General features: G+C 53.2%; 1 pseudogene; it reads right to left on the bottom strand.

Annotated features, from left to right (window-relative positions):
* Nucleotides 1–1,509: 1,509 nt before the first annotated feature.
* LOC133774037 (U6 spliceosomal RNA) lies at nt 1,510–1,597 on the bottom strand (annotated as a pseudogene).
* Between the last annotated feature and the right edge of the window lie 16,806 nt (nt 1,598–18,403).

Below are 18,403 nucleotides of genomic sequence, written 5' to 3'. Positions count from 1 at the left end.
TTTTTGAGGATTTTGTTCTCCATATCACTTTGGGTGACCAAGGGGTGTCTGGCCATGAGGGGGTGGAGTGGGTACAGACCTTCAGGTTGGAGCCCCCAGCCTGAACCAGTCCCCCCCAGGGTCCCCATGAATGGGACTAGGGCCCTTATAAAAGAGGACTTAGGGTCTCCTCCTCCCTGTGAGGACATGGCACACAGGTGCCATCCCTGAAGCGGAGAGCAGCCCTCTGCAGCCCCCAAATCTGCAGACACCTGATGTTGGGGCAGCCCGACCTCCAGCACCGGGACTCCTGGCTGCTGCTGCTGTTTGTAGACTGCCAGACCGCTGGGGCCTGGCTGTAGCTGCCCAACCAGACTAGGAAACCCCTCTTCCCCCAGACCCCACTAGCACAGCCGGTGACAACAGAGGAGCTGTGACAGGCTGAGCAGAACCCAGGGAATAGGTGGGGCCCTGCGACTTGGCCTGGCCCAGCCCAGCAGTCGGGGACAACCAGGAGGGACGGGCACCACCCAGCTCCACAGGGACACAATGGAACATGCTGGAATCCCCCACACCCACAGGGTGTCCAGTGCCCTCCTGGGCCCCAACCTTCAAGAGTTCTGATGGTGCCCAGGGGACTGACAGCTCATGGACAGTCACCACGGGGGGCCCCCTCAAGGGGACTCCCCCATTAGGACTGGTAACCCATACAATCCAACTGCTCTTCTCCCCTGGAGGTAGACTCCGACTGCTATGGCTGGGGGACAGTGAGCCGCCATCGCTGGGTGGCTCAGCGGAGAAGGAAGGCCTGTCCCCCAGCAGCCTCTGTTTTCTGCTCAAGTGTCAGCATCGGCCCGGGCCCCCTGGCCTGCTGCCCCCACTGGCCTCTAGAGAGTCCTCTAAGCCGCAGGGGCCCAGGAAAGCCCACCTGAAAACTCGGCCCCCAGTCTCCCACTCCCGTCAGGCTCTCTCTCCAAAGGACCTGCCCCTTTCTTGAAAATCAGGAGGTGCAGGTGCTGTGGGGCTGGAGTGGGACCCCCTACTGCCCTTTCTCCTGGTGCTCCTTGCTGGCTCTCAGCCTGCCCACTGTTTGCTCACTGAGCCCACCTGGTCATGCAGCGGGGGAGCCTAGGCTGTGGGGCCCACGCCAGAGGCCAAGGCTTCCACCACCCCTGCAGCTTCCTCTGCTACTGGCCCACCCTGTTCCTGTCTGCCCTCCAGGTGGGAGCAGACAGAAGCCCTGGTCTGGGGACCGGCACTGTGGCACAGTGGGTGGAGCCTCCTCCTGCTGCGCCGGCATCCTTCAGGAGTGCCTGTTTGAGTCCTGGCTGCTCCACTTCTGATCCAGCTCCCTGCTAATGTGCAGAGGATGGCCCAAGTCTTTGGGCCCCTGCACCCACATGGGAGACCCTGATGGAGTTCCCAGGCTTCTGGATTGAGCCTGGCTCAGACCCAGCTGTTGCAGCCATTTGGGGAGTGGACCAATGGAAGATCTGTCTGTGTCTGTCTTTCTCTCTAACCCTAGCTTTCAAGTAAATAAATAATTTTTTTTTTAGGGGCCATGCTATTCTTCTCTGTATTATTCCAATTTTACTATATGTGCTGCCGAAGCGAGCACGTAAATAAATAAATCTTTAAAAATGAAAGGAAGGAAGGCAGAAAAAAGAGTGAACCCTAGTCCGACGTAGCCCTGCTGTTGTCGGGCCCTGAGAGGTCGCAGCTGTCCCGAGAAGCCAGTGAGCGATGTCAGAGGTTGGGATGTAGCAACTGTGGAGCTGGAGAGGAAGGAAGAGAGAAGGGGAGAAGCGCTGGTGGTCGGGGACTGAGGACTCACGAGGGGGTGAGTGTGGGCCACCCGCTCTGGTCCACGCTCTGCTCTTGTGGGCCTGAGGTTCCTAATACATGCAGTCAGCACAGGGGAGGAGGCAGGGCCCAGGAATGAGCCTGCTGTAAGAGGGAGCAGTGGGTAAAGTCTGCAGCCATCTGGGGCCCGGGCTGGGGAGCTGCTAGATGCCGAGGGCTGTGGACAGGGACAGCAGGGCGACAGGCAGCTGTCCCAAAGACGCTTGTTGTCGGTTCCTGAGCCATGGTTTGTGCAACTCATCCGTAGTTAGGTTCCAGGCTCTGCCTTGGGCATCGGGATGCAGCGGCAAACAAAGGCCCTGTCCTGGTGTGGTGCCGTCTTCCTGGTGGAGGAGTTGTGAAGCCAGCAAAGAGGAAGTAAGTGTGTAGAAGTCAGAGGACAAGGCAAGCCCGGTGTGCGCTGGGAAGTGAGATAAAGCAAGGCAAGGTGGTGGTGGCAGGAGGCAGGAGCCTGCTCAACGGGGCGTGGTGGGGAGGGCCTCGCTCAGGGAAGCAACTTTGAAGCAGAGGCTAATTATTATTATTATTAAAAAAATTTTTTTTAAAGATGTATTTATTCATTTGAAAGTCAGAGCTACACAGAGAGAGGAGAGGCAGAGAGAGAGAGGTCCTCCATCCAATGGTTCACTCCCCAGTTGGCCACAACTGCACTGATCCGAAGCCAGGAGCCAGGACCCAAGGACCTGGGTCATCCTCCACTACCCTCCCAGGCAACAGCAGAGAGCCTAATCGAAAGAGGAGCAGCCGGGACCAGAACCAGCTCCCATAAGGGATGCTGGCACTTCAGGCCAGGGCGTTAACCCACTGAGCCACAGCGCCAGCCCCTATTATTAAAAAAGTTTTAATCAGTTTTTAACAAATTCCATATAGTTAGTAGATAGAATTCTAAGAATATGATTCTCCCTCCCTCCCCCGCTCTCCCGTCACCCTCCCTCCCTCTCCTTTTCTTTGCTTTTTTAGTTTTTGTTTTTGACAGGCAGAGTGGATAGTGAGAGAGAGAGAGAGAGACAGAGAGAAAGGTCTTCCTTTTTGCTGTTGGTTCACCCCCCAATGGCCGCTGCAGCCGGCGTATCACGCTGATCTGAAGCCAGGAGCCAGGTGCTTCTCCTGGTCTCCCATGCGGGTGCAGGGCCCAAGGACTTGGGCCATCCTCCACTGCCTTCCCGGACCATAGCAGAGAGCTGGCCTGGAAGAGGGACAACTGGGATAGAATCCGGCGCCCCAACCGGAACTAGAACCCGGTGTGCCGGTGCCGCAAGGTGGAGGATTAGCCTGTTAAGCCACAGCACCGGCTGCTTTTTTAGTTTTTGAGATGACATCTTTTAAATTTAAATTACGGTGAAAATGCCTAATGCTTCACCAAGTGAAAAGCACAAGGGCCCTGGTTTAGCGGGGCTGTGCAGTACTGGAATGGAGACGACCATTGCTACGCTGCTGTTAATACGCTCCCGCTGACTCAGCGCCTAGCGTGCCTCAGGTCCTGTCTGTACGTGATGCCGCTTCTGGAGGCAAGGGTCAGGCTGGCCCTGGCTGCTCACGCCAGGCCCATCTCCGCTGACCACAGTGAAAATTCTGAAATTCTGCCGCCCACAAAGCTCCTTGTCGCCTGTGTCGGGGGACGCGGCTGCTCCTGCCCAGGTGCTCCCCGGGCCCTCGAGGAGGAACCCAGCTGCACCTCTCAGAGACCCGGAGTCTGGCCCTTGCCCTGGGCAGTCATGAGGCTGGGGAGCAGGTGAGACCTTCTGACTGCCCCACGCCGGTCAGAGGCGAGCACACAAGGGAGCTGCTGCCTCCTGCTGATAACAAACCTCTGTGGACGCCTCCCCTGTCAGGGGGCGCCGAGTCCCAGCCCAGCTGTCCCCGTAGGAAGTCACCGGGGCTCCAGGCATGTGGACTGGGATCTCTTTCTCATCCTGCATAAGCGTCTCATTTGGCCAGGCCGGGCCCGGCTCACTCACTAGACCACAGCTGGAGTATTCTGGGGGAATATGTTTTATGGCAAAATCTAAATCTTGCTTCCTTCTGTTTTATGTGGGACATGTTCCCTAAAGGGGAAAAAAAAGCTGGAATAACTAGTGTCATTACTCTTTTTCTACTTGTATTTTCCAGCCCAGAGCCATCTGTCATCAGAAAGCAGTTTACTTTTCCCCACTTGGGTGAGTTCCACATCCAGAGGAGGAGACTGGACAGGGGACAGCAGTGACCTCTGGATGCCCTCGGCAAGGGGTCTGGGGAGGGAGTGCTCAGCCCACCATGGCTGGGTGGGAGAGCCGAGGTGGAGCCTGCAGAAGGCCCCCTGGGCAGCGTGCTGCCGGGTCTGCCCCGTTTGCACGGGCAGTGAGCCGTGGCCAGGTGGCAGATGGCAATCTCTGCTCCTGCTCCCTCGCTGTGTGGGGGTAAGGGCGCACAGCAGGGGAAAAGACAGTGAAATTCTGCCGCTGTGGGCTGCCAATCTCATCCATGGCCTGGTGGATTGGGAGCACACATGGTGGGAGCTAGCACAAAAACGTTGCAATGGAGATTTTTTTTCACCCAAATGAATATGGAGTCCCCATGAGATCAAAGAGACCAGATTTTGACCTCGTTGCTCCGTAGGAGCTGAGCTGAAATCACTGCCTTGGACAGGTGAGAATGGGAGAGTGCACCAATTCGGGCTACTCGGCTTGTGCCATGCCAGGAATCACACCCTGGGACTTGGGGGTGGATGGACTTTACTGCAATACTCTGAGCTACATTTCCAGGTGACCCTGGTGGTTGTCTGTGGTCCTGGTGGCTGGAACCACAAAGGCTTCGTCCCCTGGACGGAGCAAGAGGCTTGGGCCCTTGTCTGGCACAGGGCGTGCTGATCAGAACTCTATGACTCTATGTGGGAGCCCACCGAGAGATTCAGGGCAGCAGCACAGGGTGGGCCTCCTATCTGTAGAAAGATAGCCCTGGATATGTGGGAGGTGGGTTTTCGGGGGGACACTGCCCTCCAGCTCACCGATGAGGAGCCTACTGCTGTGACCCAGACGGCAGGTGATGAGCGAGGTCGAAGTTCTGCAGCAGTGGGAGGGATGCCTGCCACCACAAAGCTCCTTGGAAAATATCCAGGGACCAGAGGCAGAGCAGCGGGGAGGAAGTACCCCTTGGGCTAAGTCGCCATATTGATTACTTTTTCCTCATGTTCCTTCCTAGGGCAGGGCTATCGATCCGGGCACTGTGCTGCCCTCTCTATCCTTGGCTGACTCCCCACAGTTGGCTGGACCGTGCCTCCAGTGTTACGGGAGCAGGGGTCTCCCAGCCTCCCGGCCAGAGGCCACTCAGGACCAGGGCTGATGTGCGGGGAACCTACTGGCACCCACTATAAGACACATCCTCCAGCATCAGCCAGATCGCTAACGACTGTGACAATTTGACTTCTACGTGCACATTCCCCCTCTTCTCTCTTTTAACTGGCTCAGAGTTAGATGAAGCAAACAAGGCTAAAACTTAGTAGAGCCCAAATTTAATATTATTTGGTGCCTCGGCCTCAAACCCCAGCCTCTAACCTCCATTAAACTGGGTTGAGTCACGGGCAATGTGGCTTTGGCCTAGGCTTGAGGTCAATGTACCCACCTTATTGCCCCTAAGTCCAACTCTGGAATCAGAGGGGTAAGGGTTAACGTGGGAGAAGGTGTTAAGGAAGCCGTGTCCCCTCAAAGGACGGCAGGCCAATGAGTGTCCGTAAAATTGATCCATTAGACAACATCTTCAGGAAGACGTGAGGGGAGGGAGAATCCTGTGGGGGGTGAACCAAGAGGGCCCTGGACAGGAAGGGACCGATGAAAGAGCCATTGGAGTGGAACAGGCTGGGGACACAGCATCTGGGTTCCCTGACTCAGGAACCGAGTGGCAGTGGTGAGTGCTCGGGAGGAGGGGACATCAGGCATGGCTGAGCCAAGGGAGAGACAGCTCTGGAAAGTTCTAGAAGCAGGTGTTGTTCGTGCTTTGCAGCACAGCCCCTTGCTTTGCCATCCAGGAGGATCCCTGGAGCTAACCAAATAGAAGAGACCAATAAAGCTGGGGTAATAGAAGCCATAAAGAGCTCAAAGTTTGATTTGTTTGACAAATACGTAATGAGTACCACTGTACATCAGATAACACGGTGATGAGCTGAGCGGCTGTGGCTCCAACCTTGGGAACTCACCAGAGCTTCTCCAGTCTTGTTCTGCTCCATGTTCCCTCTCCGGGGGTGCTTGTCAGTGCGGAGTGTGTCTGTGTTGACTTAGAAAAGTGAGCCGCAATGCTCTGATAGGGAGGCTAGACTCCAGCAATGAGAATTTGCTCCATTAACCAGGAATGGAAATTCTGTCTAAGCAGTGTCCTTTCAGTCTTCCTTTGGCCCGATTGCAAAAGCCTTTGAATACCTCTGTGTGCGTAGGCCCCCACAGGAGTGTGGCTACACTGGCTGTGGCCAGTGCTCAGCTCCTGGTGAGCGCTAGATAAATGTCACCTGTCATTTCCTCCCCCAGCCCTGTGCTCCTGAGGAAGACTCAGAGCCACGTGACAGCACACAAGGGCCTGACTTGGGCCCTCACCTCATTTGGAAAGGAAAGCACAGGGCCGCCGCTGCCAGCCAAAGCTTGAGTGACAGCAACGAGCCACCTGCCTTCCCTGGGCCTGTTTCCATATGTGGAGTCCTTGGGCTTGACCACGCTCGGTGGGCCCCAGCCCCAGCTGTGTGCCAGAATCACCTGGGGAGCTTTGAAAAGCAAAGGAACTGGGCTCTACCTCTGGAGATGCTGAGTCACCCATTCTGGCAGAGCCCCGAAGCCAGGTGAACCCCGGAAGCCCGTCCCCGCCCACCAGAGGGCATGGGCTCGCAAACAGAGCAGCTGCAGACTCCTCGGCAGCTTTCACACTGGCATCTGGACGGTTGCTGGGCTTTGCCCCCTGGAGAAGCCCAGTGGGCAGTGAACCACAGGAAGCACCAGCTTCCTCCGTCTGGGCTGAGGAAGTGGCTCAGCCCCGTCCGGGGATGCTCCTGGCACCTGTGTGGGGGAGCTGTGCACCTGTAGGGTGGCAGGGTCTGCGGTCCAGAGCCTTGGCAGAAAGTGCGTCATAGAGCTCCAGGACCGGGTCACCCCAGGACCAGGTCATCCCGAGGGCTTTGAAGAAGCATTTCTACACTTGATCTTAGCTGACAGGCCGAGAAGCGATGACGAAGCATTTCTTCTCCCAGCTGGCTGACCACACTTCACTCGGGATCCGGGGCCTTCCCCTGCTTCCCGTGGAGGCACTTGTGTCCCCTGTGCAGACTCTGCCTGGCAGTCTACACTCGCTGCCTCCCGGCGCCCAGCTCCCAGGCCTAGGTCCTCTGTGTGGTCCTCAGAAGGCTCTGGGGACCCTCTCGGAGCCCCTCTGCCAATGCCACTCTGCTCCAGGGAGGAGGGTGTGGTGCCTGCCCCAGCCCTGCAGGCCCCTCTGGGCTCCCATGCAGCCCTGAAGGCTGACACCCCCCGTAGCCAGGCGGGGAGCAGCTGGGGCCGTGAGCTAGCAGGAAAGCCCCATGCTGGCCTTCAGATAATGCAGGCAAGAAGGTGGCACCGAGGAGGCTCCAGGCCCCTGCGGAGGAAGCTGGGTGCTTGGTGGGCACAGAGTCCCACTCAACCCTGTTGGTCCCAGGAAACCGGGCTCCATTGCAGGGATATTTCATGGGGACCCAAGTGCAGGGAGATCTGTGCAGTTCAGCTTCCGAACAACAGAGCTCTTCCCAGAGATCTTCCCCAGAACCCCCTCCTGGGCTCAAGCTCCTACAATTGCTCTTCGGGAACCTATTTTCTCTGCCTCTCTGCGCTCTTTGATTTTTTTTTACCCATACTTTCTACCCCTGCTTAGCACAGATTCTGTCTTGACAGTGCCACTGTTCAGTCCCTCAGGCTCCAGCCAATCCAGTGAAATGTGAACAGCCCCTCTCCAGCTGGCGCTGCTGCCCCGACAGTCAGATGGCCTCGGGTGAGGTGCCCTGCTCAGTGCAAGCCCCTGGCTCCCTCTAGGAGGGATCATGGGGACAGAGCTTTTTAAGTGCTTGGTAGGCCCGATAGCATCCTCCTCTCAAGGGGTCTTGCAGCCTGCTCCATGCTGAGTGAGATGGGGACCAGGGAGGGCAACAGACTGAGTATAAACATCCCTATCAGGGATTCTCCTATGAGGTGAGCCAGACTTGCCTGGTGTTGTGAGGCGGGTCCCCAGTGTTGCCATCATGCCTGGCACAGGGGTACAGGTCCACCTGGCTTGTGTTGGAAGGTGAGTGGCCGACAAGAGATACCACAGAGGGCAGAAAAGTTTTCCTGTGACTGCTGCCTTGGCCCAGGGACTTCTCTGCAGTGCTGTGCACGTGGTCCCCGCTGGGCAAGGCTGGTCCGTCAGCAACTCCAGCTTTGGGGCCTCGAGCTTGGCACAGGTGCTGCCTCCCCTGGAAGGCAGTGCAGGCCCAGCTCAGGAGCTGCCCGGGCTGTTGGGCTGGACGGTAGTCTCTTTGAGGAGCCACGGGACAAGCATGAAATGGGTGCGGATTCCTGACTACTGGGGTGTGATGGGGGTGTTCCTCAAGCCGCCTCTGATTGGCTTGGCCGCATTCGCCGGTCAGCTTTATTTCCCCAGGGCCATTTTGGAAGGCCCTTGGCCAGAAGGCTCTGGGAGGTCATGAGGCTGTGCTAACAAAAGCTCTCCAGGAGGCAGGCCCCCAGCTCTGCCCTGCTTACACTGATGGAAAAACTCGGAGGTCATTTGACTCCTGCAAAATAGCCCTCTGAGGAGGCTGCTGACTCCCGGCTAACCACTAAAGACCCGAGCCTGCATTCCACGCCGGCTGGAGCGGTGGCCACAGAAATTGCCTGGTAACGGGCAGCAGCCCGCTCTGCTGAACACCATGCATTTGAATAGGTTGCTGAGCGGCTGAGCAGCAGATGACCTTGAGCTGCTTGGCTTGGGATTTCAGGTGCCTTTAAGACAAAGCTCACACAAAGTGGAGGCTGGGGAGAGATGCAGAGGGCAAGGAGGTCAGCCGTGGAGGGGGATCCGGTTCCGGGCACCTGACCCGGCCCCCACCCCACCCGCAGGACTCTAGGGGGAAAGGCAGGGCGGCCGTACAGGCTGCTGTCAGGTGGGAGTGGGCTTCTGCCCCGCTTACCTTCTGGGCATCTCAGGCTCTAGCCAGTCCTAGGAGCCACAGCGCTCCATCCTTCCAGGTGCCCAGGCTGTGGGGACCAAGCCTGAATGGTCCCCTCAGCCTGGCCTGGGCCCCAGAAGAGGCCTGAGACAGGTGGTAGGCTGGAATCTGGCCCTCTCTGTTGCTTCCAGGACACATACCTTTCCCCACAGGTGACGGCTGCGCTACGTTTTAAGGGAGCAGATTTGCCATCATTCCCATGGCCATGTCTCTATTTTGTTTTTGCGTTGTAGCTTTTCACTATGCATATCCCGAAGGTAGACGTTGTGGGCACACAGTATCTTTCCCTTGAGAATCTCCGAAGCGGAAAACCAGGTCAAAGACTATGAGGCTTTTTGTGACGCCTGCTAAATTACTTTCCAAAGTCGCTGTTAGCTCTTAAACAGCTTTCTGCTTTAGCGGTAGTTAAAGGTGTACAGCGGCATCCATGTTTTAAGTTGAGTTTCTTGCTTTACTTGTGAGACTGCATGTTTTCTTGTGTTTGCTTATTGATCGTGTTTGCCTTTTCTCACGGGTGTTTTCTCACCCCTGGCCCATACCTCCCGTGGAAGTTCAGCGGGTTTCTATTGCATGTGCACCTGATGTTTACGCGCTGTGAACTTTGCTGTGCAGAGTTACGAGCTGTGAGGCTGTTGCTTGCCTACGACTTCACCTGGCTGTCTAATGAGCCATCCGATGTAATGCGGAAAGATGGAACCCCTAGACCTCCCTCCCTGAACCTGCGGTCCCTTCTCTGATGCTCTCCACCTTCGGAGATGGCACTGCAGTGCACCCCGGCCCCCAGCCTGAGAGCCCTGCTGGAGTCTCTGTTTCCCTCAGACCCCATTTGTCATGCACCAGCCAGGCCCCTCCCCTAGCCTTCCCTACACCTGTCCTCTCTCCCTCTCGGTGATGCCTGCTGCCCCCAGGAGTTCTCTCACCTGTGTGTGTGGCTTCTCCAGTTCCAGAGTCTAGAACGTAAGTTCCGTGAGGCCAGGGCCCTTGTCTGCCTTTTCCATCCCTGTAGGCCCTGTGTCCACAGCAGAGTCCATCTCTCAGTGGGAGTTAAACGAATACATGTAGGATGAGCGAATGAATGAACTTTGCCCTGTTCATCTACGTAGATGGAGGAAGGAGACTGACCAGAGGGCTTGGAGGAAGACCCTCTATGGCTGGGGAGATGGACAGGAATAGGTATACAGCAGGGCTCTACCACTTACTATAGGGTCTGGGAAAGTTACTTAACCATCTCTGGGCCCCAGTTCACTCAGCTTTTTATTTTTTTAAAGATTTGTTTATTTATTTGAAAGGAGCAGTGATGGAGAGAAAGAGAGAGAGAGAGAGAGAGAGAGAGAGAGAGAGAGAGAGATCTTCCATCTGCTGGTTCATTTCCCAAATGGTTGCTATGACGAAGGTTGGGCCAGGCTAAAGCCAGGAGTCAGGGACCAGGAACTCCATGCGGGTTTCCTACATGGGTGGCAACCACTCAGACACTTAGGCCGTCTTCCACTGCTTTCCCAGGCACATGAGCAGAAGCTGGACAGAAGCGGAGCAGCCACAACACCGGCCCCATTTACTCATCTTGAAAAATAATAACAACGTCATCTTCACAAGGTTGGAAGATGCATCAAATGACATGGGAAAAGTGCTTAAAAGTAGACTGATTGTAAGAAAGCACTTGATAAACATCAAGCCTATTTAACGCTTCTTTATGATTGTTTTTCCCTGTGATTTCTGAGCTGAGGAATGAGTCTTTTCAGTAAAGCCTAATTCACACTAAATTATATATTGTAGTTCTTACAGGACACTTTAAAAATATTTTAAAATATTTATTGTTTAATTTGTTTGGAACTTATTTTGATGTAGTAAAGTAAGTGCGCTTCTAAATGGAACAGCATTGGTCTGGATGCTTGGTCCAGCAGTTTAAGAACCTTTTAGGTGGCCAGCACTGTGGTACAGCAGGTTAAAGCCCTGGCCTGAAGTGCCGACATTCCATATGGGCGCCGGTTCTAGTCCCGGCTGCTCCACTTCCGATCCAGTTCTCTGCTATGGCCTGGGAAAGCAGTAGAAGATGGCCCAAGTCCTTGGGCCCCTGCACCTGCTTGGGAGACCCAGAAGAAGCTCCTGGCTCCTGGCTTTGGATTGGTGCAGCTCCAGCCATTGCTGCCATCTGGAGAGTGAACCAACAGATGGACTTCTCTCTCTGTCTCTACCTCTCTCTGTAACTCTGTCTTTCAAATAAATAAAATATAAATGTAAAAAAATAAATAAAATAAATCTTTTAAAATTAAAAAAATATTTTTGACAGGCAGAGTGGACAGTGAGAGAGAGAGAGAGAGAGAGAGAGAGAGAAAGGTCTTCCTTTACCATTGGTTTACCCTCCAATGGCCGCTGCGGCTAGTGTACCGCGCTGATCCGAAGCCAGGAGCCAGGCGCTTCTCCTGGTCTCCCATGTGGGTGCAGGGCCCAAGTACTTGGGCCATCCTCCACTGCACTCCTGGGCCATAGCAGAGAGCTGGCCTGGAAGAGGGGCAACCGGGACAGAATCCGGTGCCCCGACCGGGACTAGAACCCAGTGTGCTGGCGTCGCAAGGTGGAGGATTAGCCTATTGAGCTGCGGTGCCAGCTAAAATAAATCTTAAAAACAAAAAGAACCTGTTAGGACACTTGAATGTTCCATATTGCAGGGCCTTGGTTCCAATTCTGGCTCCACTCCCAACTCTAGCTTCCTGCTAAGTACTGTGCACCCTGGGAGGCAACAGGTGATGGCTACAAGAGTTGGGTCCCGGCCACTCACATAGGAGACCCAGGTTGAGCTCTGGATGTGGCTGTTGCAGGCATTTGGGGAGTGAACTGGAGAATGAGTTTTTTTTTTCTCTCTCTCTCCCCCCATCTTTCTCTCTCTCTCTCTCTGCTTCTGCTTTTCAACTAAATAATTAATAAATGATTAATTTTAGGAAGTAGTATAGTATGGCACCATTTGTTAACTAATCTTTCCCGTTTGTTATGCTTTATCATATGTTCATCAAGGTTGTTTTTTTCTGACTTTCAAGTCTGTCTCCCTGACCCTTTTTGAGTCATAGCTGTGCCGTTGCACTGGGCAGGTGAGATGCCCGACCTCACCCAAGGCATGAGAGTTTCATTCTCTGCTCACAGATTCAGAAATGTGCCATCTGTTTGACACACAGAGTTGTTTTGGGCCCAGTCCCTCACAAGACTACATGCCCTTTTTGCCCTTGGATTCCTGGAGGCATCATAACATCCTGATATAAATGTCTCCTTTTTACTTGAGCCAATTTAAACTGCTTTCTATATCTCGTGATTCAAAGAACCCAAAGGTAAACTTCACCTTTATAACAATCCAAGGAATATTCACAGCCAACCAGGTTGCATTCCTATGGGCCATGGAGGTTACAATGTTGTCCCTAACGTGTCACAAAGCATCTGCCAACATGTCAGCAAACCCAGGGCAGCTTTCAAGACCTCTGCATGCCAGGCAGACATCCCTACCCGGCCACTGCCGTGATGGGGGAAGGTGACCCCATGCCACACGTACAGATTCGGACAAAAACCCGAGTGGAGACTGCCCTGACCTGTTCAAGGGTCTACTAGCTCAACAAGCTGTGATAAGACCAAAGAATCACTGTATGCGAAACTCCTCGCAGAATAAACATAAAATGCACCATCAGAATTGTCATGGCCTTGTTCCATTCCAAAATGGATGTGGCGGAGTGGCATACAAATTAAATATTCATAATAAAATTCAAAAATAACCTTTACATTTGAGGATTTAACTGTGTTTTGAGGTCATCATTGAGAAGATCATTTTTCAACCTCAAAAGCACTCAGCATTGAGACTTCTCTGTAACTGTGCTGATCTCAAATGATACCCCACCTCTTGCTTTATTTGCAAGATCCTTGATGGTAGTTTGGTTTTGCCAAGTTTAGCTGGCTCCTGCTTTGGGGGATATGTCGTTGCCATTTTTTAGACTTCAAGCTTACAAGAGAAAGCCTGTTGTCATCAGTGTATTCTGGGTTCCATTTTCAACCGGCATTGCTGTCTAGAGAAGGCAAGAGGACCGAGGGAAGGAAGAAGATGGCTAGGGGGACAGCGGGCTCACAGAACCTGGGAGTTGACCCTGCAGGCAGAGGGAAGGGTGACTCAGCCGGATGCTCCCTCCAGACAGGAAAACCCTGCAAGCTTGCGTATTTCCCTTCAGCCCTGCACCTGTGGGGATCTCCTGGCTGGCACGCAGTCACCTGGTGTCCCCAGCACAGGACACCCTGGGGCCTTTTTCCAACTCAATCAAATGCCAGTGGGTGTGGCCACCTTCCAGTTACAGACAGAGCTAATAACAAAAGTCACTCCTCCTTTCCTTGTGCACACTTGACAGCATTTCAAAATGCTTGCACGCTGCTAAGAGGCCGGCCATAAGCACAGGGTCAAGCCTTGTGGATTTATTCAGTAGGACACAAATGGATTTAGGAAGTGAGCGCCCCGGCTTGCTGACAGCCACTGTGTGCTGCTCCACGTTTCCTGCTGGCCCTCCTTGTCTGTGCCATACTCCTCCGGCTGAGTCACCCTTCCCTCTACCAGGAGTTCCTGGGCTGGTTACATCCCCACTCCGGCCCCCTTCCTGCTTTCTGGGGGGTGACGATAGGAACTCACCTCAGTGCATGCTCAGGGAATAATGGAGACCCAGATGATGGGCTGGGACCACTACAAATGTTACAAATTAAGCTAGAGATGCAGAAACAGCTCTCTGGGTCAGGCCAGGAAATTCCTCCTGTGCCCATCCTCCCTGCCTCACAGGGGCTCACCAAGCAATGGCTGCTCCACGTGGGACAGGGTGATCTCACTCAAAGCAGCCTGTGCCTGCACTTGTCAGGAAATGCCAGTCTCCTGGTCTTAACCACCTGGTTATTCAAACATTTAGAGCGATGATTTACATCCATTCTGTTTCGAGTCCCCCTGGATTCAAATGAGTTTCTGCTTAAAGAATCTTTTTTCCATGACTTGCAGATTTGGTTGGAGATGATCAGTTCTTCCAGGAAACAAAGGGTAAGTGACAGGTTTATGTGATGTCCCAAGCTGGTCCCACCCTATGATTCAGTGCTGGGTGAAAGCCAAGTCAACAATGAGCAAAATAATCCACCTCCAAATTAAATTTTCAGTGGTTCTCTCCGGACTTCCAAGTATGCATGATGATGTAGTAATTGCCAAAGTGGATCATCCATGCCTGTTGGGTACCTTAGGACCAGTCTTGGATTCCTTAAATCTAATGGGCCTTTGGAATATCCAGCTAACTTGGGCAGAAATTGATTACCATTTTTGTGAGTAGCTGGTGTATGCTACAGGCCAGGCCAGGCTGTGATCGTGGGAATTCCCGAGTCATTTCTCAATTGAGTCTTCCTAAGGAAGATTGATTCTAAGAGGCTCCTTACCCCTTGAGGCATCCTAAGTCTCCCTGGAGACTCAGAATCTTCAGCAGCGATTCCTCACATTCCCGTGAGCCTTTTCCTGTGAAAGCCACAAAGAACTGGAAGGAGGATCTGGGATCTGGGGTCTCTTTTCTTCCTTGCACCAAGCCTCATGTTGAGTTTCCAGGAGCCCCTGACGAAGGTTTAATGACCTGCACCTCGGAATGCACTAGGGGGCGGAGAGTGCTTCCTAGTGTGGTCCAGGCTGATGTCCTTTCCCTTTACTGACATTGTTTCAAGTGTTTCTATGAGGTCATTACCTTCCATCAATGTTCTTGACTGCATTGCTCATCTACTGATGCAAAACTAACTACTCACAGAACCAACAAAGATTTATTATTTCTCACAAGTCTGTGGGCTGGTTGGGCTCAGCTGGGCAGTTCTTCTGCTCTGCATTTAGTTGGCAGAAGCCACTTATGTGGCTGCATTTAGCTGGGAGCTTAGCTGGGGCTGGAATCCCAAGGTGGCTTCAATTATAGCTCTGGTTCCTCAGCTGCGGTGGTTAGAAGGGCAGGGAACTGTCTGGGCTCTCCCTCTCCACAGCTTCTCATCATTCATTGGTCTGGCTTGAGTTTATTCACATGGTGGCTGAATCTCAAAAGGCCAAAGACGGACACCATTGGATCTTGTACAGCATGGGTCTGGGATTGACTGAACATCACTTCCTCCATATCCTTTTGGTCAAATCCCACATGAAGTCATTCCTAGTTCAAGGGGATGTGAGGAGAGGCACGTGGTCAAAGAGAGTGGAGGAATTATTGGCACCATCTTCTGAAATAATGTACCACATTCATGAAAGGAAGGAAGACAGTGAAAAGATCCATTTTGTGTGGCTCAGATAACATACGAGTTGCCCTTTCTTGTGTTAAAATTGTCTCATGTGGACCCGCAGAAGCATGCAGAACTCCTTTTATTGATTTTAGTATATTCTCATTAAGATTAAAGCACAGCACAATTCAAACATGCAATGACAGAAAGCAGATCAGTGTTTGCCTGGAGCTTGGAGTAGAAACAAGAGCTGAGAGCAAAGGGGCGTGGGAACCTTGGCAGGGTGGGGGAGGGGGTGGAAACCAGCTGTACCTTGAGTATGGTGGTGGTTACATGGGTGTATGCATTTGTCACAGTGCACTCAGCTACACACTTAGAACTCCTACCTTGGTGGCTTTGAGTGAAAAACAATCCAATCCTCTGTACTATGGGAGGCTGTTTGAAATGTGGTTAAATACAGTGGTGTTAGGGGTATCTATATTTACAAACAATAGTAAATTCCTTCGGGGAGGGAAAGGAAGCACTGAGCTAAAGGGGATGTTTTGTGAGTTCCAAAGCAGGATGCGCGTAAACTGTGACCATGTCCTCCTGCTGTAATTGTGCTTAAAAAACATTTGCTATCATTTTCATAATGATGTGTAGGTGATTCTTAGTATTTCATAGATTATTGAAGAGTGACTACCTCCTGCTTTCTGGAGTACAGGAAGGGCTGGGCAGACCCAAACAACCAAGTGTGTGGGTCACTCGTGTTAGGCCGTCTTGGAATTAAACCGATGCCAGCCTTGGAGAGAATTAGTTGGTGATCTTTATAGACTGCTCCAGGGATGGTCTTGCTCCAGGAGTCAAGATCCTGCAAAGCAGGTAATCCCAACAGAGTCTGCACAATATGTGGGGTCTGAACAGTGTCAGGGAGCCCGGTTGTGGAGGACCTGGGGTGAGGTGGGCAGACGGGTGTGTTAAGCTTTACCTGACAAAGACATTCCACTTGTGCACCTGGAGACAGCGCCAGGGACTGCCAAGCTCTGAGATCCAGCTCTGGGAAAAGAGATTGTCTTGGGAGGACAAGAGAGGGGACGATGTTTAGATTTTCTTAGGAAGTACAGAGCGGCTGGTGCTGTGGTATAGCGGGTGAAGCCTCTGTTTGCAGTGCCGGCATCCCATATGGGTGCCGGTTCAAGGCCTGGCTGCTCCATTTCCGATCCAGCTCTCTGCTGTGGCCTGGGAAAGCAGTAAAAGATGGCTCAAGTCCTTGGGCGCCTGCACCCATGTAGGAAACCCAGAGGAAGCTCCTGGCTCCTGCCTTTGGATCGGCACAGCTCTGGCCATTGCAGCCATGTGGGGAGTGAACCAGCAGATGGAAGATACCTCTTTCTCTCTGCCTCTGCCTCTCTGTAACTCTGCCTTTCAAATAAATAAATAAATTCCTTTTAAAGTACAGAGCACAGAATTCCCATGTTGGAACAGCAATGTGCTTGCTCCAGGAATGGGAAGGGACAGAGACTTTCCCTCGAGGGTGAGTAGCGGTGCAGACGAGGTGATCGGCTCAGGGAGCCTGTGGTTGGGAAGGGCCGCCCTTGCTCTGTCATATTGCTATACATGCCAGGGGATTGATGCAGGAGATCTTTGTGAAAGAACTCTGCAAATGAACATGCACTTGGGAAAACAAGCGTTAAGCAGAAGTTACTGTTTGGCTAGAACTCACTGTATCCACATCAGCAGTGAACTCAATTTATTGTAGCCTTGTCAGCAAAGCACAACGAACCCAGGCTGCTGACCTTTGGACTGCACTGGGTAGCAATCTCAGTTTCCATCAGAAATCCACTTGAACTTTTAATTAGGACGGTCAGGCCCAGGGCAAGCCCTCTCTAGGGCTGCATCTCCAAGGGCAGTAAATGAAGTACACGCTGTCAAGGAAGTGGCAGATGGGCCCTCAGCGTGATGGCTTTGCTCCATCAGGGAATCTTCACAGCCTTCCTCCCCCCCCCATAACAATGAAATCCATTTCTTACGAGGGTATTCGGCTGAAGGGCTCTTGGAAAGGATCTGGCTAAATATGTATATGTTGATCATCATTAAATTACGGGTTGTGGACACGTTTTTAATTTTACCTTCCTACAGATTTTTGGATTGCAATAGTCTAGCCCTAAGCCAAAGGAATAAAAAAGCCCAAAGGTAGACTTCAGGCAATGCTCCCCGGAGAGCCTCTCCCCAGCGAGGACCAGCATTATTCGAGTGAAGCCATTTGTGAGACGATGCTACCGGACTTGCCCCTGGTAGGAGCCAAGAAAACCCCCCCACCCTGGGGAGTGTGGGGTGCGTAGAGCCGTGGGTTCCATCTTGTGCCCTCCACAAGTCCTACACCTGCATGAACATCCATGGACAGCTTCCCCTTCTTTTATGCCCCTTGATTCTCACTTTCCTCTCACATTCAATTTTCTGGTCAACGTTCTTGGTTCAGAGTCAAGGGCACCCTTGGAGGAAAAGGCTTGGGATAAAATCCCCCTCGCAGAGCCACTCTCACGGTGCTTCTGGTTTCCAAGTGCTTATAAACTGTCAAGTGACTCAGAAACACCGAGGACGGATCCTGATAGAACCCAGAGGGAAGGGATGACTTCATCCAAAGCCGACCCAAGGAAGACGACGCATCTGTCACGGCCTTGACAGTGTTCCCTGCTGAACGCGAGCTCCTGGAAGCGGGATGTGGGTCAGGGCTCTGCACACATTGGGCCCCTCCTCCCCGAGCTCTCTGCCTCCAGAGGCCAGAGGGAGGATGAAGAGAGGGAGAGGGAAGTCAGCAACACGCCAGGCAGCTCGCCTCCATCCTGCAATGGGAACTGGCTGCCCCTGAGGAAAACTGACTCGGCAAGGTACCTCCAGGACATCCCTCTCTCTCCGGATCTGGGGCAAGCCTGCTGGTCATCCTCGCCTGGCCTAGACCGGCCTCCTGCAGCCCACCCGGAAACCAGTCAGCCCTTCTTCCTTCCTTGGTCATGGCCATGGTCCCCCACAGTGGCCACTCCAGGCTTAAAGAGGCCCAGCTGGTCTGTGGTCACCTTGACGCTATGCAGCTGGACACAGGGACTAACGAGCACTTGGGCTTCCATTTCCCAGTCTTATTGCACAGTCCTGGCAGCCTGGAAA

This window comes from Lepus europaeus, chromosome 14 (assembly GCF_033115175.1).
Source record: "Lepus europaeus isolate LE1 chromosome 14, mLepTim1.pri, whole genome shotgun sequence".
Lineage (NCBI taxonomy): Eukaryota > Metazoa > Chordata > Mammalia > Lagomorpha > Leporidae > Lepus > Lepus europaeus.
The sequence above is the reverse complement of the archived record's forward strand: the minus strand, read 5'-3'. Positions and strand labels throughout refer to the sequence as shown.